We start from the raw sequence: 27793 nt of genomic DNA, 5'->3' as shown, positions 1-27793 counted from the left end.
TTCTAAACACAGTAAAGAATGAGAGCCATCACTCTGTAGTCCACAGTATCTTGTCCCTGAGTGGTGCTTGGGAGTATCTCTTGGGGAGAGATTATAAATATGAATTTATTTTTTTCCATTAAGTTTGTTGGAAAAATAAGAGCCAAGAGAGATTATGTGAAGGTGCAAATTTCCAATCATGAATGTCATTATATTATATACCTAAAATGTACCAATAAAATTAATTTAAAATAATAATAATTTTAAAAGTCTATTGGTACATTTTAGGCATGCAATATAGTTACATTCATCATTGGGATCTTTTACCTTTACATGATGTATTTTGGTTCTTATTTTTTCCCCATTCCCCTGCCCTCCATTCACCCCCTCCACCCTTTTGTATTAACAAAGACTTTACCATTTTTTTCCTTTTCTTATAGTTTTTCTCTTCCCTTCTTTCCTTTCCCCTACCCCTCCCATTTCCCCTACTCCTTTAGACCTTTTCTTCCTATTTCACAATATCTATTATACATTTTGATCCTTATTTACACTTTCAGTTTTTCACACCAGAGAAACTATAAGAATATGAATTTAAAAGCAAGGGATATGGAGTTGGACAATATGGAAATGGAGCTAGGAGACTCCGGATAAACTTATGCCTATGACTTGAGTGTGCTGCTTCATTTCTCCCTGAGTCCTCTTTTCTGATGTCTGCAGCAGCGTAACTTCCCCCCACTGCCCCACAAAGAGTTATTGCAAAAATTCAGAAAGACTGTAAGTGTAAAAGGATTTTATATACTTGAATTTTCTAATTTCTAAACAATCCAAATTGTTTAGAGAGTGTGTGATAAGGTCCATATCTATCTCATATATGTATGTTATTCTGTGTGCCATATTTTAATATATAAGCCATTTGATATATACGGAATTATCTGTTTTATAAAGAGCTCCAACTTCAACCCAACATCACAGGATTGATTCCAGTTTTTCCCTCTCCTATGTCCATAGCTCTATATTGGTAACTCTCTCCATAAGAAACTTCGCTTCTCTTATCCTTGATATATTTACTTAATTGATCAATGCCAATGCCCCACATCAGCCCCTTGCCCTGCACAGATGCCCTCTTTCTCCACTTGGACACCGACACCCTTTGCCAGGCCACACTTCTCACAAGGCGCCCCCACTCTGCCACAGTTCTGACTCCAGCCACTGGACCTCTTAGGTCCTGCCTTGCTGCCTGCCTTGGCATCCACCTTGGTCCCCCTCACCAAATGGTTTTAAAGGTAAATCATTCAGAAAAAAATAAAGAGAAAGGCAATTTTTAGGGCTTTTTTTTCATTTTTATATGCATACCCCTAACTAAATCATGTTTCATTTACAAACAACCATAAGGAGACTGCTTAGATGTAACCAGCCTGAGAAGAAGAGGCTTGCTCCTTGACTCCATTATTCAGGGGCTCAGCAGGACACTGAGCAATAGGGTATTGCTGCTGTTCCCTGCTCACTCCAAGGAAAATGCAACCTACTAGATGCACTCAATCATTCAAGCTTGGTGAGGAACTGCTCATGCACTTGACTGTGCACTGTGTCTCCAAGACAGCACATGAACAGATAGCGGGTGCCCAAGATCTTTAGTACCAGGGAGAAGGACAGGACATGCAGACAAGAACAGTAAAGAGCAACCATGCTAGAAGGAGATCTTGCAAAGGGACCAAGGAAAGACCTCCATTTCTCTGATGGAATCTGGAGAGAACTGCATGCTTTTGGATGTTTTCGGCTGAAGAGCCATGGGTGTGAAGCCACATGTAGTTAGAAGGACTGTTAATAAAAGACATTCGAGAGATGTGGAGAAGGTCTCGCATCTGCTGTCTTTGCATCAAATAGAGAGCCACTGGCGAGCCACTGGTGGGGATTTTAACAGACTGTTCCTGTTAGACTGGGTGACAGAATACTGCACATCCTGCTTCTAAACTGCATTTTGAAAAATCAGGAGGAGGAAAATTGAATCCCTTTTTTAAAGTTTTATATCTGAAGAAATATGTTGGAGGTAGCACTCTGTACTAAAGGATATGAATGTTAAGACTCTGAGCAACATCTGTGGACAGCAGAGATATCAGCAAGACCAGGGGAGAAAGCCATTGGGTCAAGCGTTGCTATTCAAAGTGTTTCCAGGAGGGTTATAGTAGTGCTGTACTCTCCCCCTGACACTACAAACAACTGGGAGAATCCAGAGGCCTTGGAGTGCCTTGGCCTTGGGGCAAGGGGTGCAATGAGTAGCTCATTTCCTGGGTGCTCACCTTGGTCCCAATCCCAGACTTCCCCCCATGTCTCAGATCTGCTTACCCTGCACAAATCCTGACCCATCTTTTTCATCTGCTTCCTACGCTCTGAGTTTCATATACTGTAAAGCCACATCCTGTGCATTTACTACTGAAAGCTAACCACAGGTTTCCACTCCCAGGATGGGATACACAGCAGACATCACACAAGTGACCTACTCTCAGCCCAAGCGCAATATCCCACTGTCACCTGAGAGCTGCTGCCGCACCTCTGGTTTAATGCAAGATCTATTCTTTGTCCACGCAAAGAAAGGCATCAACCTACACCATCCCAGATCATCCACATCCCTGGTCATTGCAGATGCATCTCCCATTCCCATTTCATTTACTGAGTAATGTAGATAGAAGGGCTGACAGAAAAAGACCATGTGCACAGGGAGTTTTCTCCTTCTGATTGAATTTCCGATTAAAGCATACTTTGGGGATTTACAATTAAGCAGTCATTGCAAATTTAAAGAGTCTTGATGTGGAACTGGAAATAGGCTCTATCAGAAGTGAACATAGCCGTGCTTTGTATTGCATGAGAAATAAAACAAAAAAAGCTGAGTGTGGGGCCAGGGGTTTAGCTCAGTGGTGCAGCTGCTTGCCTCACAAGCACAAGGTCCTGAGTTCGATTCCCAGTACCCCCCCCCAAAAAAAGCTGAGTGTGAAGCTTCTGTTCAATACATGTTTGACAAAGGTCAGCATCCCTGAAAAAAAAATCCAGTTTAGGCTTTGCTCTAAGTCAGAGGAAAGAGTAAGTGAGGAGAGGACCCTCCAGTTGCCACACTACTGACCACAGGTTGTAGCTTTCAGGGTCGGTGTGGCTTCCTGTGGCCAGCCGGGATGTGGTGGAAGTGATTTGTGCTAACAGTGGCCCTATTATGGCCCCCTCGCAGGCCTTGTCAGCCTCCAGAACATCGTCTCCTGCAGGAGTCGGACAGGCTCTGCCTGGCTTTTTTCTGTACTCACAGCGGGCCTGTCCACCTGTGCAACTCTGCCGCTTGCTCACCAGCTCTGTGGCAGAAATTACCACTGAGATCGATTCATCTCCTACTTCTGCCCAGGCTAGCAGGGAGGCAGAACCTGCAATGGCAACAAATTGCAGAATAAATTACAATGCAGCCCTGCTAGAGACCTCCCTGCTCAGCACCTGTTCTCTTACAGCTCTGCCTGCTATTTCGAAAGCATTGTAAAAAAGAAAGAAAATCCCTACTTGTTGGGGATTTTTAGGACTACTAATGCAACTATCTACTTCTGGACTCTGCAATGGAAAAAATGAAATACAATATGATCATTCCATTTTTTAGGAGTAGTAACAAGAAAATCTAATTTTACCTTTACAAAGACATGTGCCTACTACCATTTTGACCTGAATTATCTCCTGGAGAAATAGTCTTTGCACTAGAGATAATGGCTAAGGGCAGCTGGAATAGCTTCCAAAACAGGTTTTTATTCTCTAACTACTATAGTCAGTTGAGAAAGCTACACAAAAGCAAAGGATTTTATGAAACTAAGAAGGCAACTACATGTTGTTAGATACACCTACTTTTTCAGGATTTGTGAGTACTCTCATTTCAACTGCAATAATTTTTACAAGATAATACCTAAATTCATCTAGTTCTCTATCTATATCTTTCCATCTATATATAAGTATGTACCCACATATAATTCATTTATAAAATTAAGCATGGTTTTGATTTAGAGATTTCAATATTGCTTCAGAAATGACTGGTAGAAATGGAAAAGCCATTGCTGTTAACATTTTAATCTAGTATTTGTTAGACTTTTAATACCATGATTAAAAATATAACTGTTCTTCTTTTTTCTCCAAATCCAGAGAGATTTTAATTTTCTTTTCCTGTTGTTCCTAGGCATGTTATAACTGGAAAGCTTTTATGCATCCCAGGGCAGGTCACTTATGTATGTCTAGCTCTGCCCACAGTTCTTAGAGGTGAATAGAAGGTGTCGATTTTTATTTATTCTTCTGTGCCTTACCTATGACACAGAGAAGATGGGTTTTGGACTACTTTAGATGAAGGACACACAAAAAAACACTGATCTATTGAACAGGGGTGATGGGTTAGGATTGTTTGGGCTATAAATAGGATAAGACAAAACCCAAATAGAATAAAAACTGAATGAACAATAAAGAAATTATTTGGTTCTAAATTTGGAGCTCTATAGATAGCTTAGATCTTAAAATTGGTTAATCCCAGAACTCAGAGGGGCCATCAATAATACAGGCTCTTTCTCTTTTCTTTTCGTCCCTTCCTTTTAGCAATGTATCTTGAGCCATTAATAATTTTGGAGTTTTAATCCAGAAGGTATATTAGAAACCTTTTCATATTTTTCATCTGATTTGTTCATGCTGATGTAGTTCTGTCAGATACCTTATTTTACCTTATAGATACTTAATGCACAGGCAGACACTGCTGTATTTAGAAGTTTCTATTTCAGTTCGTTAAAAACTTCAAAACCGATCTGTATCATGTACCAAATTAATTTAAAAATAAATCTACATGTTTACTGAATTTTTTTAAAAAATAATAATACAGGCTCTTTGTCTTGCCTCTGTTTACAAGGCAGAGAGACCAGCTCCCCCCAGACACACACACAATAAGGCTTCCTCAGAATGTCTTTTGCAGACACCAATGGCTTCCCAGCTTTCCCAGTTGGTGAAGAACTTCCTTTCCCAGAAATCTCATGAGATCCCTACCTCATGTGCCATTGGCCAGCATCAAAGCACATGTCCTGCCCTCAACCAGTTGAGGGCAAGGAGGAGGAGATATTTAGGCATAGATTAATGATGGCCACCCCCCATCACTACAGGAGGACTGTTCCCTGCAAGATGAAGGGATAAAACATTGGGAGGAAACCCAAGCTCCATTTTAGGGAAAGAAAATGGGAAATCACTGCTGCGAACCAGCCAACACTGCCCACAATAGGCCCTCAGACAGAGATAAAGTCATTACAAAAGGGACTCTTCCAAAGCTCTGCAAGCAAATGACCAGCCACGGTGCAGAGCCAAGTGCTTATGGGCCAAGGAATGATGTAACAGTCTGGTAACAAGGACTGGGGGGCTGTGGCCAACTGGGGCACCCAGCTCCTCAGGCAGTCATACTCTACTCAATTAAAACACTCTTCCAGTAAATCCAAGCATTTCTGGTGGGCTCTTCCCAATGAGAGGCAGTTTTCTGACCTCTCCAGGAAAATGAGCACATTCTGTGGAACTGTCTTCTGGGATGAGAATGGGAAAATCATCATCATCCACATTTTATGAATAGTGAGTGGCAAGCCAAGGTATGTATTTACTAGTATCTACCAAGAAATTAAAAACACTGTGCTTTGTTTTTTCTAAAATCTTTGTTTCTTTATTTTTTTAAGATTCCCTTTTATGTCATGAGCAGTGTTTCTCCCAGCCTGGCACCCAGAAGCTCTGTGCACCGTCTCCATTAACTTCTGTGTTAGATAAGTGATCACCAGTCTTTCCAGGCACTCCTGTGGGTCCATCCACACTCTCCCCCTCCTGGTTCTTCTTTCACAACAGTGGGCAGGGCTGCTGTGGAATCTCCTCTCTATTCCCCTTGCCCTTGTTTTCTCCTGTCTTTGAAATATCCTTCCCACAAAGATTCCCCCAGAGTCCCCTCTCAGTCCATATAATCAACATCTTACTTTATCTTCAGGCCAGAAACCAATTCCTTAGCTTTCTAGGAAAGGGTCTTATGAATCTGGCTGCACCCCACTTGCTACCTACTCTGAGGGCTTGCTGTGGAGGGAGATGGGGCATCCTGTGTGTCTTGCAGCCTGCTCCTCATCAGGAGGCTCTAGGCTGCCATTTGTCTGTGCACATTGCACCTCTTCCTCCTACAGCTCCTCCCACCAGCTTCTTGCCAATCGTACCGGACACAGGCATGGACTAGGGTGACAGCCATGTGGTTTAGGGAGGGTCCTTCCCTTGCAAGCCTGGTAGCTCCTTCAGGAAGAGCTTCTTCACTACTGCCCCATTCAGAGCACCTGATGCACACAGAGAAGCTGCTCTGGACCTCCATCATTGTGGGGCACCCTGTGCACCCAGGAGGGTCACACCAACATTTTCCCATCTGTGCAATGGAGGCTCTGCTCTCCTCCTGGTGATGGGTGGATTTGAGGTTCACAGAGGTTGTGCCTGGAAGGGTTGAACACTTCCGCTGATGAACAAAGGCTGTTCTCATCCTCTGCCTCCCTCTCCCCTCTACCCTTTTCCCTGACTATTCTGCTGCTCAGTGGGGACTGAGACAGCTGCTTGCTCTTAGCCAAGGATCCCATGTCACACAAGTTGCTCCAGGTGCAAGAAACAGAGTCCTGAGGGAGTGGGCTCTGGAGAGCAGGAAGGGACAGGTCAGGGTGTGCTCTGCATACAAGACCCATCCCACCCCTGACCCACCAGTGCTCCTAATGATCAGATCTTTGGCCTCCCCACTGCTAACAATTTCTCTCCTTTCTCTGAGGTCTTGTACAGACCCATTCCCCAAGGAGTGTGAATCCATGGAGACTCTCCAATAGGCAGGCAGAAATCAAACATTGAACTTCAATAAATTCATCCTAAAATTAGGAAACTATGAATTAAAATATTGTTTATTGTGTTACTTTGGATGCTATTTTGAATTATGTTCCATTGCTTTGTGCCCTGCCCATCCAGTGACTCCCCATTACATTCAATTTCCTGAACTCAGCCCTTGAATGCATTTAAAGACAGGCCTTATCCGTATTTCAGTCCACATCTTCACTGGCTCAAAGATTAACCCCCACCTCAAACTGTGTTTGTGCAGATTACATGAGGGCTTATGTAAATCATCAAGTCTATCCTTCATGTATTTAAGAATTATGGCCCAGGGTTTAACACTTGCATATAGTAATTCTTAAACTGTTCTGTTGAGTTTTATAAAGCTTTTCATCACTGGGACTAAATACCTGACATATACATCTTAAAGAACAAAAAGTTTATCTCTTGCTCAGAATTTCAGAGGATTCAGTCAATGGTAGTCTGGCTGCAAAGTAAAAACAGCGTTGCCAAAGGGCATGGCAGAAGGATGCAATGATGAAAAGCTACTCCACTGCAAGCAGGAAACCAAGAGAAGAGGAAGAGAGCCTGGTAGAAGAAAGGGCTGGAAATAAGAACACACCCTTCCAGGTCACTCCTAACAGCATCTCCAGCTATGAACTCATCAATTGATTAATCCACCGATGAATTTAGTGCCCCTGTGATCCAATCACCTTTCAAAAGCCCCACCTCTAAGCACATGAGCCTTTTGGAGATTCTTTTTTTTTTTCCATTAAGTTCATTGGTACATTTTAGGTACACAGTACAGTTACATTCATCATTGGGATCTTGTACCTTTACATGATGCATCTTGATTCTTATTTTTTCCCCATTCCCTTGCTCTCCCTTCACCCTCTCCACTCTTCCCTATTTACAAAGACTTTGTTTCCATTTTTTCTTTTTATCATACTTTTTCTTTTCCCTTCTTTCCTTCCTCCTACCCTTCCCACTTCCCCTGCTCCTTTAGACCTCTTCTACCTATTTCACATTATCAATTATACCATTTGAACCTTATTTACACTTTTAGTTTTTCATACTAGAGAAACTATTCAGTATTTACACATGTGCGTCCTGTTTATTTCATTTAAGAGTATCGCCTCAATGTGCATCCATTTAGCTATAAATATCTCTAATTTCTCATTCTTTATGGCTGAGTAATACTCCATTTTATAGAAAAACCACATCTCCTTTATCTAGTCTCCAGTTGATGGGCATTTGGACTGTTTCCAAGTTTTAGCTATTACAAACTGTGCCACTATAAACATGGGTGAGCATATATCGTTGTGATATGATTCTTTTAATTCTTTTGGGAAGATACCCAGCAGAGGAATAGTTAGATCAAATGGGACCTCTAATCCTAGTTTTTTGAGGTATCTCCATACTGATTTCCACAGTGCTTGCACCAGTCTACCCTCCCACCAAGAGTGGAGGAGGGTTCCTCTTTCCCCACAGCCCTGCCAGCATTTATTATTGGTTGATTTCTTGATAGCAGCCATTCTTTGTGGGGTGAGGTGGAATCTCAGTGTTGTTTTCATTTGCATCTCTTGAATGACCAGTGATGTTGAGCATTTTTTCATATGTTTATTTGCTATTTCTACTTCTTTGTCTGAGAAACGTCTGTTCATTTCAGATGCCCATTTTGAGATTGGGTCTTTAGACCTGGCAGGGGGTATCACAATTCCCAACTTGAAACTGTACTACAAAGCTACTGTGATCAAAACAGCATGGTACTGGCAAAGAAACAGACCTAAGGACCAGTGGAACAGATTAGAAGATCCAGAAACAACGCCAGACACACTCAGCCATCTCATCTTTGATAAAGGAGCCAAACACCCTCACTGGAGGAAAGATAGCCTCTTTAATAAATGGTGCTGGAAAAAATTGGACTTCAACTTGCCAAAGATTAAAACTAGACCTATATCTCTCAGCATGCACTAAACTAAAATTGAAATGGATTAAAGATCTAAATATTAAAATAGAAATACTGAATCAGCTGGAACAGAGGTTAGACAGAACTCTTGAAGACATTGATGTAAAAAAAGATTTTATAAACAAAACATCAGTTGCCCGTGAACTAGCACAAACAATCAACAAGTGAGATCTCTTCTTACTAAAAAGCTTCTGCAAGAGAAACCAGCAACAGTGTGAAGAGACAACCCACAATGTGGGAAAAAGTCTTCACCTGCTCTTCCTCAGACAAAGGTCTACTATCTCGAATCTATAAAGAACTTGATCCAAACTATAACCAGCATCTAGCCACATTTCTCTCTGAACATCCTGCCCTCTTACCTTCTTTTGCTTCTCTTAGATCTTGCAGAGCACAGAGCCGATGGGCTCTCACTAATACTCACTGTATTGACTCATTTTTAGCCCTTCCTGAGGAACCACGTATGCAAGGCTAATACTGCTTCTGGGTCCGACCTGCCACTGCTCCTTCATGCAGATAGCTTAATTTGGAATTACTAGCTGCTGACATTTCCTTATCTGATTGCTCTTTTGAACTTTCCTCGGGACTCTGTAACTTTACTGGAAGCCAAGTATTCAGAAAAGCCTCACATGTCTGTCATTGCCTTTGAACATTCTCATGTGTTTCCATCAAATGTCAGTCACACTGTAGCAATAACTGACATTCACATAGCACATTCTCACCCACTGAGGCACTGGCTATCTCTTACCTTGGTGTTGGGCAAGGCAGCAAGGCAAGGAAAGCAGGTAAGATGCCCCACTGTGGGGGTGAACACCAGGGCTGAGCAGTAGGAGTGAAGGGGCCCAGGACAGGGGCAGATATGTGTAGTGAAGTCCTCTCACCTCACCCCAGGTCCCCAGGCGATGCCGTCAAGGAAGTGCGCAGTACACTAGCTGCTACAGCTCAAGGTCACTCTGTCCTCAGCTTCTCCCTGCTCAGTGATGGGCCAAACACCCCTGAGCACCTTCCTCTCACCACCTTATTAAAATGTCACCCCTCCCACCCCTGCTGCTCTCCCTCTCTGTCCTCGCTCAGTTGTTATCTCCATCACCTTATTTCGAACAGAAAAGCCTGGCAGTTGCTTCTTTATTTTTTATTGTCTACACCACAAGGCAGATCTTTCATCTGTTTTGCACATTACTATGAGCTCGATGCCCAGAATGGTGCCGCACATGCTAGTAGGTGTGCAGGTACATGGGCATGGTGGATTTGCAGACAGCAGGAGCCGCCTGGCATGACTGTTACACTAATCCCTGCTGTCTCAGAGCTCACACTGGCTCAGGTATTATCCACTGTTGTGTGCCAATTTGAAAACATAGCAATGACCAAGGAAATCCAAGCTGTTCATTACTGAATCCTGTGCCTCACTGACCACTTAGCAGAGCTAAAACCGCAGTGTAACTTGACTCCTCTAATCCTACCCTTGAGGCCAGCAGAGATGTGAAGACCCGAGGTCCCAGCATGTGAATTTCTCATTGCTGACCCAAGGTCCCCCATGTCAGGACTCATCCAAGTCACCAGACTCCGGAAGGGGCAGCCCTTCCATGCCCTTTTTGAGGTACCATGTGATTACTAGGAAGATGAAGTCCTGTTGGTCTAGACAGTCCAGAAGTACTGCTATTTTCTCTGCCTTTCTGCCCATCCCCAACTCTTGCCTGCTGAACCCAGCTGCATACCTTCTCGCCCCCAACCCCAAATGCTCTCAGGTCCTAGAAGCCCGGTGTGTCCCTGGGTAAATCTGTGCCACCCTGCCAGTTCTTTAAGAAAGCTACATGACATCTTTGCTTCAAGATTTTTTTTTAATTTCCCTTCAACCCATTGGTTGTTCGGGAGTGTGTTAATTTCCACATGTGTGAATTTTCTAAAATTTCTCCTGTACTGATTTCTGTTTTTATACTACTGTGGTTGGAAAAGATATGTGGCGTGATTTCAGTCTTATTAAATTTGTCAAGACTTGTTTTGTGGCATAACATGTGATCTGTCCTGGAGAATGTCCCGTGTGTGCTTGAGAATTGTATTCTGCTGCCCTTGGATGGAATGTGCTGGATGCATCTTCTGGGACCTTTAGGCTTACAGTGTTGCTCAAGCCTACTGTTACCACGATAATAATAAAAGTACTGATGATGGGCTGGGGATTTAGCTCAGTGGTTCCGCCATCTGCCTCACAGCCGCGAGGTCCCAAAACAAAAAAGCCCCAGTACCAAAACAAAAAAAAATACTGATGACACTAATAATAAAGGGCGTGAGAGGAAACTTTGGGAAGAGATGGACAGGGACAGGTGGGAGCACTATGGTCAGCAGGTACTGTGCTACAGCCACATAATAGCAATGTCTGAGTGTTGGGTGACTGCAGTTAACAATAAGATGTTCCAAATTTCACATCACTAGGAACGAGGATTTAGAGCGTTGTTCCCACAAAGAAATGATTAATGTTTAAGGTGTTGCGTATGCTAATTGTGCTGATTTGGTCATTACTCAGTGTATGCATGGATCAAAACAGCACATGGGAGGCCAGGAACTTAGCTCAGTGGCACCACGCCTGACTCACAAGTGCAAGATCCTGAGTTTGATCCCCACTATCCAAAAAAACAGCACATGGTAACCCATAAATATACACAGTTGTTATGTGTTATCAAAAATAAAAATAAAACAAGAAATTTTAGAAATCCTTTCCTGTACTTTCAGGGTTCAGCTCTGGGCTGCGGGTGACAGATTTTCCAGAAAGGATCATGGACAGAACTCCCTGCTCTGCCTCACCTCCACAGGTACACAGGCCTGGCAGAAGGGATCCAGCTGCCTATTCACCCTGGCTCCCGCACATTAGGATTCAGACACTGGGGTGCTCTCTGCAAATGACTGCCCTCTGGTCACCGTGGCAGCCAGCAGCCCTGCTCACAGCTCCAGAACTAGAACCAGTAATAAATATTTTCCAAATGGCTCTTCACTAGAGCTGCTAAGTATTCGATGCCAGGGTGCATGGGGAGGGGCCCCGCTGAGCACTCTGAGGCATCTCTGACAGCAGTTCCTTTTTTAACTATGAGCAACCCTCATCCAGGCACTGGCTTAGCACATAGCCAACTGCAGCACCAGGCTCTGTGTCTCCTTCAGTACCACCGTAGGTGGCCATGGCCCTGGGAGCTGGCCTTTAGTCACCTTTTCCCCCAACAGAGTGGCCCTCACCTCCCTGTGGGTCAGGTAGCTCCCTGCTGGCACAGAGACTCTGGAAAGATGTTTTTTTCTGAATCTGCCTATAAACATATGTTGTTTAATCCAGCCTGCCCCCACCTCAAATGGCCTTGCTGCATGTTCCCTCAGGCATTGATCCATAGGAAAGGTGAGCAGGAAGGCTCCTTTTGAGAATGTTGCTGGGGGCATCCAGAGAGCTCAGCCAGGAATGGTTCTGTGTAGGGTAAAGCATGCCAGGAAGCTCTCCTGAGCCAACCCCAAAACCCAGCCTTGAGCCACACTGTGTGCCCTGGGTCACTTCAAGTCCTATTGCATGACAATGTGGTTGGGAGTTATCCATCCAGCTTCTCCTCCAAGTTGACTTTAAGCCTTTTCTGGAAAGGAGCTAAATTCTATGATATACTGATGTCTGATGCTTGATTTAGGTTGAGAAGAAGTCTCAAATATATGTCTTGCATCCTTCCATCCAGATTCTCAATGAATGGAACTCCTATCTCCCAAACTACCATGACTGCTACCAACAATATAACAACAAATAATGCATGTACAGTTCTTCAAACAGTACTTTTTCTTATCTCCTATTATTTGATCCTTCCAATCCAGGGATATTAATCATGATTGCCTATTAGTATGAGGCAGCTATGTACCCATTTCAGAAACAAGAAGCTGGATTTCAAGAAGAGCAAATTATTGTTTAAATCTGCAGAGTCAGTAATTGACAGGCTCAAGACTCAAATCTGGTCCTCATGACTGTAGACTACAATTTTTTCCCCATTTGTATTCTGCTTTGTTCCCTCATCTACGAATGCAAACAGCATTACTTCACTGCTTCTTCTTTAATCTCCCTGTATAAATCAAGAGTCTTTACTTTCCTCCAAAAGCTCTGAACCACCTCTATTTCAGCCTAAATAAAATGCTTCACCAGTGCTTGTGTTTCCAACTCATGTGCTCCACACTAGGGAAGATCTCATCTGTCAACTCAGCCGGTCAACCACGTCATCAGTCAGTGGCCGACCCCTCTGGAGGATCGCAAATGCCATCATATTTGAAGAGTAAGGTTTGCACTCTAGTTTACATCTGAAGTGCTCAAAAAGGGAAAAGAGTTATGACACTTGAACATAAAAATTATCTTTTAATTAAAGTTTGAAATTTTATTTGGCCCTTATATTTTACCTCTGGTACTAATATGACTCCCTCTCCACACCTCCAGGTATCTGGAAATACTTTGTTTTGTTTGAAAAAAACCTAAGTATGAAATTCTCTCTCACACTGTCAGGGCCTCGCCCTTGCCCCGTTGGACAGACAGACAGGAGGACACAGTGAGTTAGAGATGAACAGTAAGCACCTAGATGTCTCTGTTCCAACTCATACTCAACAGTGGGAGACTTGGAAATTTAGTGCATAATTGTAAAGCAAAATTAAAACTTCAGACCTGAATAACTCCAGAAGGCAAAATTAAAAGTGCAGACTCGGTTAACTCTGTGCAGAAATGGAGAGGAAGATAGTCGTCCATATGCAGGTCTCCAGCTCGCCTCCAAACGGTGCCGTTTAGGGAGCGCTCTCCGCTGTGACAAGTGGTCCTGGCTCGGTCACTACTGCAGCCTTCTCAGAAGCCAATGCTGTGTGTTGAGGCCTGAAACTCAGCCTCAGTATTCCGTGCTGACTTTGCTATCTGGTCCATCAGAGACCTCAAGTGGTCCAAATCTGCATTCCCTATCCACCCTGTGCCCACAAAGTCCCACACGCAAGCCCTCCTATCAGAGCCCAGGGACAGATTTCTGCTTCCTATCAGCCTGTAGAAGTACTCATGCAACCAATTTTCATCCTCTGGCGGGGACCACAGGCACCTCATCCTTTGTCACCACACAGCCTGCTAGCCAACTCTGTTTCCAATGTCCCCTCATGCATGTGGCATGCTCTGCCTGGGCTGTGCATCCCTGTGGGTCCTAGCCTGCCTTGAACCTCATCTGTCCAGTATCGGGTGCTGTGTCTTGGCCACCACAGAACTCTCTAAGGGTGTGAGGAGCAAGTGATCAAAGCAATGTTTTTATTACTCTATTTCAAAGACATTCGGAAACTTTGCCCCAAAACATCTGGTTACCAATTAGTGGGGCAGTTTAGGTCAGCAGACTTTGATCCCAAAGCCCCTTTCTGCTGTCTTTTAGTTCAGCATCTTCCTGACAGAGCCCTTGGCTGAGGACTCAGGCACAAGTGATTCATTAGGAAGGGCTCACAGAAGAGACCAATAAGGGAGGGGAACAAGGAGAAGAGGGGACGGGAACAAGCTGCAGGTGAGGTCCCAGGTGACATCCCAACCTCAGGCTGCTCCCAGCAGGACCCCTGGGATGGACATGCATCTTGGATTCTGCCCCATCCTGCAGCAAGGACACTGGGCTTCCATAGTGTGTGGTCTGTGAGTCATGGAAGGGATATGAACCCCCACACACTTCTGGCTCCTTCTGGGGTGAGGCAGCCCCTAGTTCTAGGGCTGTAGGCATGCACATATCTGCTTCCTATGTCATGGCTGCCCGGGAAATATGCACTTCAGGGCTGCTCCTTCAGCAGACAACACCTTCCCCCACTTTCTTCATGATTTTACTATTTTCACCTTTCTCCCAAACTGAAGCACTACATTTCCACTAATCCTGCCTGAAAGGAAATGTCAATCATTTTCTTATATTTTTTGATTATAAAATTGGTCTTGTGTTTTCAGCATTATCTCCATTATTATCTCCATTATTTATTTATCCAGCCCTGTGTGGACAATCAGCAGGCAGAGGTCCAGATGGTGTAGCCATTGGTAAGAACTACAAACAATGGTATAAGCATGGTGGAGATCGCCCATGGCCACATTGCAACCGGCATTGTACCACCAAGTGTCTGATTATTATCTCTTCCAGACTAGAAAAGGTAAAATCTACTAGAGTGAGGACTTTCCTTCCCCTATTACAGGACAATCACTTGATACACAGTGGCTATGAATAAATTTGTTAATGTGGGGACAGGAAAAACAAACACCAGAGTCTTTTCTTATGAAGTTATAATCTAACCAGGACAGCAGACAAGTTATTAAATAATTATTTGTGCTGTCATAATTGGGATAATTACCTTTCTTTCTCCTTTGGAAGCAATGTACTGAGATGAAAAGCTATTTAAATTTCCAGCTGTATCTTTCATTTTATTTAAGACATAACTGTGTAATGATTGTCAGAAATCGCACTTTGCAGAGGAAGAATAGAAGAACCTGCAGGCCCTGGTGGAGTCTATTACCTTAAAAGGGGACATCAAAAATAATTAATATTGGGCCAGGGTTTTAGCTCAGTGGTTCCGCCACCTGTCTCGCAAGCACAAGGACCTGAGTTCGATCCCCAGTACCATGAAAAAAAAAACATAAGTAGTATTACAATCTTTGCTATCCAAAAGCAGACTACACAGAGAGAATGCTGAAAAAACAGATCTATGGATGGTGCTTTTAAAATGTATAAGCTGCTAGAAAAGAGACAGAAATACTCAAAGCAGACAAAATCGAAAAGGGTAGTGACCTAGAGCATTAAGAACAGGAATAATTATATCTCAGGTCCCCAGAGTTTCAGAGAACACAAGATGTCTAGCAAGCCTTAATGATCAATAGAAGATTATAAAACTTCATGATTGGTTAAAGTTCAACATAATTTGCACAATAATTCTTATGAAAATGTTTCCATTCCAAATCACAGGTAGAAGTTTGGGTGTGTAAAGACTTTCAGTCATTTCTTATAAACCCAATGTAAGTATATTTAAGTAGTCCTTATCTGAAATGCTTGAGATCAGCAGTGTTTCAGATTTGATAAGTTGGAATAGCTGCATACATACAAGGACTTATCTTTGGGATGGAACACACACCTGAACGCAAAATTCACTCACATTTCACACACACCTTACACACATAACTCGAAGGTGATTTTACACAATACTTTCAGGGCGCCTGCACTTTGACTGTGACCCCATGCATAATATTCAGCATCACGGTGCTGAAAACTTCTGGATTTGGAGCATTTCTGACTTTGAATTTTCAGATTAAGGATATTCAACCTGCTATAAATAAGGGGATAGGAAAAATTTACACAAGATTAAGCTAAAGGGCCTCTAGTCTAAGAGTCTTGAGCCCAACTACTGAACTGAAACAGATTACTCAATAACTGCCAGAAAAGTTGTATGTGGGGAAGGAGGGCCATCACATTAACCAAGTCACACTTCCTCTTCTCCTGACACCCATGGGAAAAATGATTCATGAAGACCAAAATCACAACAGTTATCTTTCTTCCAAATGTTAAGTGTCCTGGATTGATCTGCCCAGAAGAATCCAGAGACAGAGTACAGCTACCACTGATCCTACAGGCCCCATCGTTAATGTGGCACCACACCCACTCTCTGTCCCAGCATCTCGAGACTTGGACTTTCTGTCTTTTCCTAATAGTATGTCACCATTAGTCATTCACTTCTTCCAGCATTGATCATTCATCACTTTCTCCCACTTTTCTTTCTCCAAGCCTGCTTTTTCCTCTTCATTTTATTATTTATTGCTTGCTTTTATTGAACAGTAAGAATCATATTCTATTTGCCCAACCATCATTCTCCATCTTGTATGGATCCTCACACACAGACTTCACATCCCACGCCTTCCACAGGAAGCTGCATGTGCCCTCTGCAGGGCTCCCCATTGCTCTTCCTCCTGCAGAGAGCTTAAGGGCAGAGAAGTCTTCGCTCAGAAGACCCAGGGCAACCTCTGACTTCTGCTTGCTACTTAAATCATCTTGATCGAGTTATCAACCTCCTGGGTCTCAGTTTTCTCACATCTAAAGTGAGGATAGTAATACCTATCATAAGGAACTATAATGGAGATTGTAAAAACTGATGCGTTCAAGAGCTTAGCCTAGGGATTATCAGTTTCCATTCATTCAAATGCTCACTAATAGAAATCTGATCTTCTGCCCCATGTCCTCTGGCTTCCTGTTCCTTTCCACCGCTTAAATTGGCATTACACTGATGAAACCCCAGGAAACAAACACTCAGGATGGTATTTGGCTCTTCACCCCCAAGTTCCTATCCCTCTTTAGATTAAGAAAGGATTACATGCACAGTTTTTAAACCAAGTTAAACATAAGGGCTTTAAAGACAAGCAGAAGCTGGAAGATCACTGCAGATGGGAAGAGTCACAGGCAATGGGAACAGAGACTTGCCACTAGGGAACTAAACACGGGTCTGGCCAAGGCTCATTTTAGCTCCAACCTCTTATGAGTCAGTAATTCTTAGTTCACCCCATTTCCTTCTGATTGTCTGAAATCCAGCCCTTTCTTACTTAATGATGTGAAAGCCAAAGACCACATACATAAAAGGATTAAATTTTGCCTAGTGAACTAGTATGTAATTCTCAAGAATATTTTCTGGAGTAGATATGAAGCACTTTGACTAACAGATGAGTTTTTAATTCAGTTAAAAACAGGGAAAGGAATAAAGAATTGCAGAGACATCTCAAATTCCCAAACTCTCTTTCCAAGACCCCAGAAAAGAAACTTAGAGAGGAAAATGCTTATTTATTAAAAAGCTTTCTGTAGTAATTGTGCAACATCTGTCTCATGCAAAGAGACACTCAAAAGATAGCAAAGTTATTTGTGTTCTCTTCTGTGTAGGATGAATATAGATACCTATAAATCTTCTAGACATGACCAGACAGCATCAATAAATGTGAATGATGGCCCAGCACTAACATAATTAAGAAGAATTAATCCTTTAGACTCTGCCATGATAGGTGAGTTGTCCATAAAAGCCCTGTCAGCACTTCAAATATTTCTCAACTGACAAAGATTGGACATTTGGGAAGAGCAAATATATGTAGTCAGACACAATCTGACAGGATCCGCTAAGATAAATCAACCTCCCCACCCTTGGGGGAAGAAAAGAAAAAGAAAGAAAAGAAATAATGTATTAGGGAAGCAGAGAATAAGCAAAGTTTTATCTTCCAGACTCTCGAAGTCAAAGAAAGGCTGATTCTCAAACACCACAGAGGTTTTTCCATATGATGAAGACTGAGCCTGTCCTTAGCAGAGCCATTCAAAGAATGGCCTGAGGCTTGGTGCCATTTTGGCAACTGTCCCCAGATAAAGACTTTGTGGCAGAATATAAGTCAACAACACCTTTAACTATACATTTAGCTAAGCCTCTTTTGTGTGTGTGAGAGACTTTCTAAATGAAGGAAGCCTAATGACAATTGCAATCCAGGTACTTTGTGCCATGCCAGCTAGAAACCCCAGGTCCTGGAACTTTCTCCCTGAAATATGAGCTGTGTTGTGCTGCCCAGTCCTCCACCTTTGAATCTGAGGATGAAGCATCCATTCCTGCAGTCCGATGACCACAGCTAACAGCTCAGTGCATCTCAAGGAATCATGCTGGACAGTGGGAGAGGGCTTAGCTGGTCACACTCCCTCCCTGGGAACGATCTGTACTCAGCGCCTCTGTGTGGACAATTCTCAAGGGTTAGTCCAAGGCCTCTCTGCAATTTCCTCATTTCCAAATCCTGCTTCTTTCACAGCTCTCCAGCGCTGTCTCCAGAGCCCACCACCCACCCTGAGACCTCTGCTTCCCCCAGTGAGCTTCTACATGCAAATCTCAGCACCTGCCTTGCAGGGAACTCAGCCTTACTCACAAAATAATCATAATGGTAATAATAATAAAGAGCATGCACTTTCTGCAGTCTGAAGATAAAATAGGAAGGACATGGAAAGTCCTTAAGACTCCCCAGGATGAGGCTGAACCTTTTATATCAGAGTGGTGCCCACTCGCCCTGCACACCCCTAACTGTATCTTTCACTTGTTGACATCCCTTTCTCTGCCAGCTGCCCCAGTCCACATCCTATACACATTGGAGGTCTCCCTCCTATGCTTCCTCTCCAAAGAGCTTCCAGATGCCCAGTGCCCTCGTTCTCACCTTCCCCAGATTTCAGAGCAAGGGCTGCCCACTCTTTAGCTCCTGTCCTGCTAACTTTCCTGACCCTGTCCCACTGCAGCGCAGCCTGGATCCAGGAGCCCCTGACCTCCCTTTACCAGGACGCTATGAAGATGGTCCCCATTAAAACACCCACACTCACCCTCAGCTTTGAATCCCCAACCCTGGTGTCTCAGAGTCCACTGTTACTACTGGTTTGATGCATGTCTCCCAGAAGTCACCTTTCTCCTCAGTCTTATGCCCAGATAAAGGTACACAGAAGATTCACAGTAGTACTTGAGGTTTTGGAAAGGTGAGTTGTACACATTCTGCATTCTATAAGTTGCTCTTTTTACCTATTTTTGCTTCAAGATATTTCCATTTCTGTATTTCCAAGTATAGCAACTACAGTGTTTTTAACCATAGCTTGGTCTCTATGGTGCAGTGTCCCATAGTGTATACATTTCCCTATTGATGGACTTTGGTCTTCTTTCCCACAACAACAGGCTGCCACCGATGTCCTTGCATATGATCCTCTGGGAAGATGACAAGAAACCAAATTAATTTTTTTCTCCTTCTTTGAATGCTAGTGCCAGGCTGCTCTAGAAGTGGCTATCCCACTTTATCCATTTACCAGCGTCCTGTGGAAGTCTCTGTTCCCAATCTGCCCACCCCATTCCTGTTCTGATCTTTTGTTCCACCCCATACTGTGGATTCTCAATTTCAACTGCCAACCCGACTGGCTGGTACCCTTGCCTTTGTCTCTGAGAGCTGTCCTTCGAAACTGCCTTCTCCTGGGACCTGAGGAACTGACCAGAAGGAACATTCCTCCCTGGGCCAGCCCAGCCTCCAGCGCAAGAGGAGCTCCATGACTTGAATGACACTAAAATGTAGGTTCCACGTGGCAGGGCTTTGATCTGACTTGTTCCCCATTGTGCTCCCACAGCCTGGGACACTGCCCCCCCACACACACACACACACGCGCGCGCACACACACACACACACACAGTAAGTATCTTCAAATGTCAAAGCAAGTAGTATGCTAGTAGTCTCTCAGCAGTTGGAATTGGGACTCCTGAGTAACCCACTTGGTCAGGCAGAACTTAGGAGAGACGAACCCACCCAGTGCACTCACACACGTACTGGAAGCTCCATTGCCCCAGCGTGGCTCTGAGGCATCTCTGTCTGCTCATGTCTGTTTCTGGAGCCTCTGCCAACCGCACACCTTGCCAGGACCAGAGGATGCGTGGACACACCCATCTCTGTGCACCAGAGAACCCAAGTGGTTCCATGAAGTGTGGGAATCTCCCCCCTCCACTCTGTTCAGGCCCAATATCCACACCCTGCAGTCCTTCCTGCTCAAAGCATCAGCACCTTAATAGCACAGCCAGGTACCGCTCCCTCATATTGGTTAGGATTTTCTAGAGGAACAGAATCAATAGAGGAAAAAAATACACACACACATAGATAGATGATAGATAGATAGATAGATAGATAGATAGATAGATAGATAGATAGATAGATCAAAAATATGGTGAATGGTTACACTAAAAATTTATTACAATAAAAGACACATTGCCATTAATCCCCCTCAAAACCCACCCCCTTACCTTGAACATACTTACTCTGTCATCCTTGCCACTTTCCTTAGCAGTTCCAGAAGTCCTTTCATCGGTGTCTTTTCATGGCTGCCTCGATGTCTTGAATTAATCCAAAACCTTTATGGCAATTTCTGCCAAATGAAAACATGACAGTGTGTCCTCATCCACCTTGTTCACCAGATCTAGCACTGTGCAACTTCTGGCTCTTCCCCCAAAGTCAAAATGACCAGGAAAGGGAAACTGTTTGAATCTATTCAGCATTCAGCTGCCTCTTTATTGACAGGCTAGCAAGCCCTAGGAATTTAGGTGACACATAGACAAAACAGCATATTAAAGCTCTTACTCCTGAAAAGGTGGCCCCTGACCAGCACTGGAACCAACAGATCTTGCTAGGAATGCAGACCCTCAGTTTCCATTCAGATCCACCAAGCCAGGCCCTGCACTTCAATGGGTTCCCCAGAGTTTCATACTGGACATTGAACTTTGAGAAGGACGGCTGTAATGGAGACATGTTCTCTCTCAACCCAGAAGTGAGTACACAGTTTATTCTTAAACTAATGCTAAAGAGCAGAGGAAAAAAAGTATATCCCACTAAAACATGGCTTGACAGCTGGAGATGGATAGCTGCAGAAACATGTTGCAAGCTGTATCTGGAGCAAAGAGCTGAGTGTTCTCTGTGCAGATTGTTGGTTTAGGTTTGAAACTGGAGTTAGCAAAAAGCTAACTGCATCTTAGAATCCATGATGGGCCCTGGTGGGTTTATCCAACCAACTGAGAATCCAAAAAGCTTTCAGAAATACTGAACAGCTGCCCTGATAAATTGAGGAACTGTTTGCCACTTGTATCTCCAAAAAAGAAATGCTGATCTCAGAATGTATCTCCTATTCCCAAATAAGCCATGGTGCAAATTCACTGTATCTTTATAGCACTTCTGAGAGCCATGTTCTTCAGGACCCCAAGGACCTAAGGAGTACTCAAGATGAATACTTTATTGTCAGGACACATCCTCCAATGTACAATCATATACAAGGATAACCTGTGAAATGTGTACTGAAAATAAATGCTTGACAGCAAAAGAGGTTTTCTGACTTTGTTCTTGAGTATTAGCTCTTTACAACCTTTCCTTCAGCTTCTCCATTTGTTTATGCATATGTTTCAAACCAATCGTACCACTCTAAGGCACCAAATCACAGGACATCAATAACCCACAGTGCTGCCTCAGAGCTACTGAGTCAGAGTTGTACACACACAACGTCAGCTGGGTACAGAAAACCAGGACACAGCACAATCCAATGACAAGACTGACAGCAAAATTTTTCAAGATTTTAGAAGTAGGAGGAAAAGCTCAGAGGAAGAAGGATAAGAGCACCGTCCAAACCACCGCCCCAGAGTGCTGAGGAGAAGAGCCCACACCCCCAGTGCACAGGAGGTGAGCCTCAAGGGCACCTGCACCTACTGCACCCCTCTCCCCCATGGCTTTGCCAAGCCATTACCTGGATCCACACCACAGAGATGCAGGGGTCATAAAGGACATTATTCTAAGCTCGAGAAGATAGAGAGAAGTGAACAACAGAAAGAGGGCCTCTCTGAGGCTCCTTGATGAAAATTAAAGCCCACCAGAAAAGTGAAGAAAATCTCTGCCATAAAGCCACACCAAACTACCTAAGTTGAAGAAGCAGCAGTGTGGACCAGAGTGACACAGCTGCAAGCAGACCCCAGCCAGGGCTCCACCCCAACCCCAGAGGCTGGGGCACACCCGCCCAAGCCAAAGACCCACCTGGAATAGAGCTTCATAGGCACACAAGTAACAGCCAGAGGTTTGCCCTGATACCATCTGTAAGTTTGTGAGGCACTAGCCAGAAGCTTACTCACACAGTGGGAACTGGGGTGCACAGCCGCTAGCCAAAGGCCCTCCCAGACCACAGCTACATAAGGGCCCTAGCCAGAGGCACACCTACATGTGATCCCAAATGTTCAGAGTCCCCAGCCATAAGCCCACTCAGTCAACAGGTCAGCTCAGGGATCCAGAAGGCCACCTTTCTGAACCCAGGAATTAGTGCACTTGTGAGCAACAGAAAAAATGCTGCTCAGTGGCTTGCTGAGAATTGAAGACCACTGGGTGAGCAAAAAGTTGCCTCAACAAAGGCACACCAGGCTGCGTCTGTTCAAATGAGAAGACACATAAACAAGTCTTAGAACCAGTCTTCCAGATCACCTAGGGCAATCCCAAAGGGAAACAAGATGGAACAATCTGTTACTCAACCACCTGGAATCCCTGAACTGGCAACAAAAAGGATCTGGAAAAAATGAAATCTGAAATAATTTCTCAGATAACAGAAGAGATTGTGCCCACAGTGCAAGACATGATTGATAAATCTAGAGAGGACACAGATTAAAAAAAAATAGAGGAGCTGAGGAACATGATGGAATCCCAACATAACAAATGGAATCCATAAAACAGATACAAACAGGAGATTAAAAACTCCATTGAAAGTTTACACAGCAGAATGAGCCAATGTGAGGACAAAATTTCAGATATAGAAGATAAGATTGCAATTATTGACCAGGAAAAGAAAAATTGCTTCAAAATGGTAAGGGACCATGAGAAATCAATCCAGCAGCTGCTAGACAATGCAAAGATGAATAACATAAGACTGATCAGAGTCAATGAAGAAACAGGAGAGAGTGCAGACATCATAAAAAATACCATTCTCAGAAGTAATGGCAGAAAACTTCCCAAGCAGGGGGAAAGAACTTGACATACAGATAAGGGAGGCATATAGGACCCCAACTAGCCTTGATCAAAAAATTCTACACATAGGCATATAATAGTTAAGAGTCCAGAAACTCAACATAAGAACAAAACTCTACAAGCAGTTAGAAAAAAGAAACAAATCACATACAAAGGAAAGCCCGTCAGAATCACAGCAGACTTCTCAACACAAACCATCAAGGCAGGAAGAGCTTGGAGTGATGTATTTCAGGCCTTAAAGGAAAACAGCCTCCAACCCACACCGATGTACCCTGCAAAACTATCTTTCAAAACTGATGGAGAAATAAGACACTTTCATGACAAAGAGCACCTTAGGAATTTCATGAATACCAAACCGGCACTCCAAAAAATTTTAGACTATATCCTAGGAAAAGACAACAAGGATCACAACCCCTGGAAGCCCAGCAGAATGAATCCATCTGTTATGACAAGAAACTAAATGCAAAGGGGGAGAATCCAACAAAAAGAAAAAGCCATGACAATGATGTCAATATGTATCAGTTATAACCATCAATGTTAATGGTCTCAATTCACCAATCAAAAGAAATAGACTGGCAGAATGGGTCAAGAAGCAAGATCCAATAATATGCTGCATACAAGAAACACACTTAATTTAAAAAGAAACTCATATACTGAAAGTTAAAAGGTGGAAAACAATACTCCATGAGACAGGAACCTGAAAAAAAAACAGGAGTAGCTATCCTCTTTGCAGATCAAGTGGATTTCAAACTAAAATCTGAAACACTTCTGGTCCCAAGAATTTCAGATAAGGGACAGTCAACTCGTATGTACAAATCTATTGTGAACATGTGTTTTCATTTCTCTTAAGTAAAAACTTAAGACCAGAACTGTTGGTTCTTAACAGTAATACAAGAAATTTCTATATTGTTTTCCAAAATGGTTTTATCATTTTACACTCACATTAGCAGTATTAGAAAGTTCTAACTGGTTCACACCTAAGCTGACATTTGTTCTTTTAAAACTTTTAACTTCATCTCCCTAATGAGTGTATAATATGATCTTGTTATTTTACTGATTAGTATTCTTCTGATTCTAGTCTTGCACACCTTTCCTTGTGCTGTACTGGCTATTTATCATCTTCTTGTGTCTACTTTTTAATTGGGGTGTCTATTAATGAGCTGTAAGAGTTCTTCATATAGTCTGTCATAGGTTATATGTATTATGGTTAAGGACGACTTTTCATTTTCTTAATGATGTCTTTTAGAGTTCTAAATTTTGATGGAATCTCATTTATCAATTTTTTTTCTTTTACACATCATGTTTTTTGTATCCTAGGAAATTCTTGCCTACCCTAAATTCATGAACATTTTCCCCTATAATTTCTTCTTAAAGTTTCATAGTTTTAGTCTTTTATATTTAGGATCATAGATCCCTTCAAGTTATTTTTATGTATGGAAAAAAAAGGTTGAGGTTAATTTTTTTACATATGGATACCAGGTGTTCTAGTACCATTTGTTGAAAACACTATCTTTTCCTCGGCTCTTGAGTTGAGTTTATGTTATATAAAATGTTAATGTTGAATAATCTTTCAAAAATCAGTGAACCATATATGTGTGGTTCTATTTCTAGATTCTGTTTTATTCCATTGATTCCATTTATTCCAATTCTTCATTTATAGCAAGTATACATAGACTTGAATTTTTGTATATACCTTGTGGTTTCTAATCCTGCTAAATTCAAATACAAGTTCTAGGGGCTCCTAGAGATTTCTTAGTATTTACTGTGTAGATGATCATTTCAGCTACATACAAAGATTTTACTTCTACCTTGCCAATCCTATGCTATTTGTTTCTTTTTATTGCCAGACTATTTTGGTTTGGGCCTATGTTTCAAAGTTTAATGGATAGATGAAGAGTAGGCATATCTGCCCTTGTTCCCCACCTTAGGGAAAAAGCATTGTATCTTCTCCATTCATATAAGGTGTTTTTGCTGGAAGTATGGAGTACATGTCTTTTATCTGTTGAGAAGGTTCTGTTCTACTTCTAGTCTCCTGATAGCTTTTACCATGAACAGCTGTAGAATTTAGTCCAATAGTTTTTCTGCAAATACTGATAAGATCATATGGTTTTTTCCTTTCCTCTGTTAAAATGATGACTTGTGGGAGTGGATCGTCCGGTGCTGAACTAACACTGCCATCCCTATAATAAAACCACTTTCTACATACTGCCAGATCTGACTTCTAATAGTTTGTTTTGTTAAACAAATTTCTATCTATGCTCATACTTTTTTCTTCTATTATCTTTATCCAGTTTTAGGATTAGCACAATGTTGATTTCCTAAAATGAGGGGAGAAGTGTTCCTTCTTTTTTCTGCTTTAAATGTTTGATATAATTTATCAGTTAAAATGTATATGAGCATGTTGTTGTCATATAGATAGGTTTTCAAGCTTGGGATATACTTTCTTTAATAGATGCTACTCAAATTTTATATTTCTTTCAGTTTAATTCATTTGTCTTTCAAGGTACTTCATAGAAGTTGTCAAATTTATTTCAAAAAAGATTTTTGTAATATGCTTTCTATATCCTTTTAAGTTCTGTAAAATCTGTGGTAATGTCCTCTAAATCTTGATATTGTCATTAAAAATGTATAATTGATATTGTGTAGTAGGAAGAAAAGGTCTAAAGGAGTAGGGGAAGTGGGAGGAGTAGGGGAAAGGAAAGAAGGGAAAAGAAAAAATATGAGAAAAAGAAAAACTGGAAACAAAGTCTTTGTAAATAGGAAAGAGTGGAGGGGGTGAAGCAAAGGCAGAGGAATGGGGAAAAAAACAAGAACCAAGATGCGTCATGTAAAGGTACAAGATCCCAATGATGAATGTAACTGTGTTTTATACCTGAAATGTACCAATTAAACTTAAGCAAAAAGAGCACCGTCCAAGATGTCAGTTCTGTGGGCTGCTCTGCTTGTCCAGTCTCCTCTATGGCACTTCGCATGGCAGCCTGGGGTCTCTGCCCATGGGCTTTCCTGCAGCACAATACATCTTTCACATGCAAGGACAATGCCTTAGCCAGCTCTCTTCTCCACAATTTTTTTTTGTAGCTTCTTTGTTGGTTTGTTTTTTGCTGTGGTACTAAGAATTGTTAAACCCAGGGCCTTTGCACTGAGCTACAACACCAGTCCTTTTTTTATTTTGCGATAGATTCTCACTCAATTGCCCAGGCTGGGCTCAGACATTTAATCTTCCTGCCTCAGCCTTCCAGAGTGCTGAGATCACAGGTGTGCACCACCACACCCAGCAAGGTGGGCGCTTTGAACACTGGAATTACACTCACCTCCGCAGAGCTCTGAACATCATAAACATTTGAGATTGTGCTAATTTGGCTTCTGGTTGATTGGAGTGCAAGTTTTATTTCCTTGTTACTTCAGCTTCCCTGTAGCAGCCTGCAGTTTCCCTTCTCTCCCGGCTCTACATATTTTTATAGTTTATCTAAAGAGATGTTTAAAGACAGAGACAGAGACACTATGTTTAAAAAGCTAAGCAAAAATGAATACAGTACAGGGAGACTGAGGTTTAGCACCAGTCTCTAGCACAGTAGGGTGACTGTAGGTAACAGCCCCACACTGTTTACTCTAAAATCGATAGAAGAGCAGAGTGGTGAACGTTCCCAACACAAAAAAATTTATAAATGTTTGAGGTTACTAATATGATGATGACCTTGATTTGATACTTGCATAGTTATAAGAATCAAAACCTCACGTGGTACCCCATACGTGTGCACAATTACTACGTGTCAATTAATAACAAAAACGGTTCAAAAATAAATTTAAAATGTTTTAAAATTGCCAAGTGGAAAGAGTTCTGCTAACAACTTACAAGGCTCAAAGACAAACATCTAAGAATTCATTTACCCATCGTTTAGGTTGGCGGGGTGGCTAACTGCGCACAGGAAACACACGCAGCACCAGGCAGGCTCACTTCGGGCCTCACCCCCAGACGACCTCCTTCCTCACCTCCTCCAGCCCTGGGCTCCTCCCTCGCATTGCTGTATCCCTGATGGCTCCACACAGGAAGGAGACCCTACCCACACCAGCCTTGGCCTGCTCCTTCCCACCTTCTTTTCTTTTCTGGTGTCTATTTCCACCGAATGTAAAAGCCGGAAGGCGAGGACTACTTTGGCTCCCCGCTGTGTCCTGGGATGGAAGCAGCGGCTGCTGTGTGGTAGAGGGTGTCTGGGACCTGTGGAAAGCATAAATGAATTATTCTAAGCTTTGGATTAAGAAAGAAAATCCATTGTCAACACTGTTTCATTTATCAAGGTATTAACCTAATTTAAATTTTTTAAATCCAGGATAAGTGCTTTTTTATATTCTGCCATTTGAAGTATTAAACAGAGAGACTTAGGCCATATTATATTAGTTCATTTATTATCCAAAAATATATGAGATACTACTGTGAATCCAAGGCAAAC

The 27793-nt window shown here is 42.6% G+C and overlaps 1 long non-coding RNA gene across 1 annotated transcript; it reads right to left on the bottom strand.

The window, feature by feature from the left end:
* Positions 1 to 20491: 20491 nt before the first annotated feature.
* Positions 20492 to 27557, bottom strand: LOC147828980 (uncharacterized). The gene is made up of 3 exons (XR_015449929.1): positions 27437 to 27557; positions 26657 to 26811; positions 20492 to 20724 (listed from the first exon to the last, which is right to left on the bottom strand). It is a non-coding gene; the product is annotated as an uncharacterized LOC147828980 (long non-coding RNA).
* Positions 27558 to 27793: the final 236 nt, after the last annotated feature.

This window comes from Heterocephalus glaber, unplaced genomic scaffold (assembly GCF_053883595.1).
Source record: "Heterocephalus glaber isolate CG9 unplaced genomic scaffold, H.glaber_assembly_v1.0 deba00000818, whole genome shotgun sequence".
In the NCBI taxonomy this organism is placed as follows: Eukaryota; Metazoa; Chordata; class Mammalia; order Rodentia; family Bathyergidae; genus Heterocephalus; species Heterocephalus glaber.
This window is presented reverse-complemented; position numbering and strand designations above follow the sequence as displayed.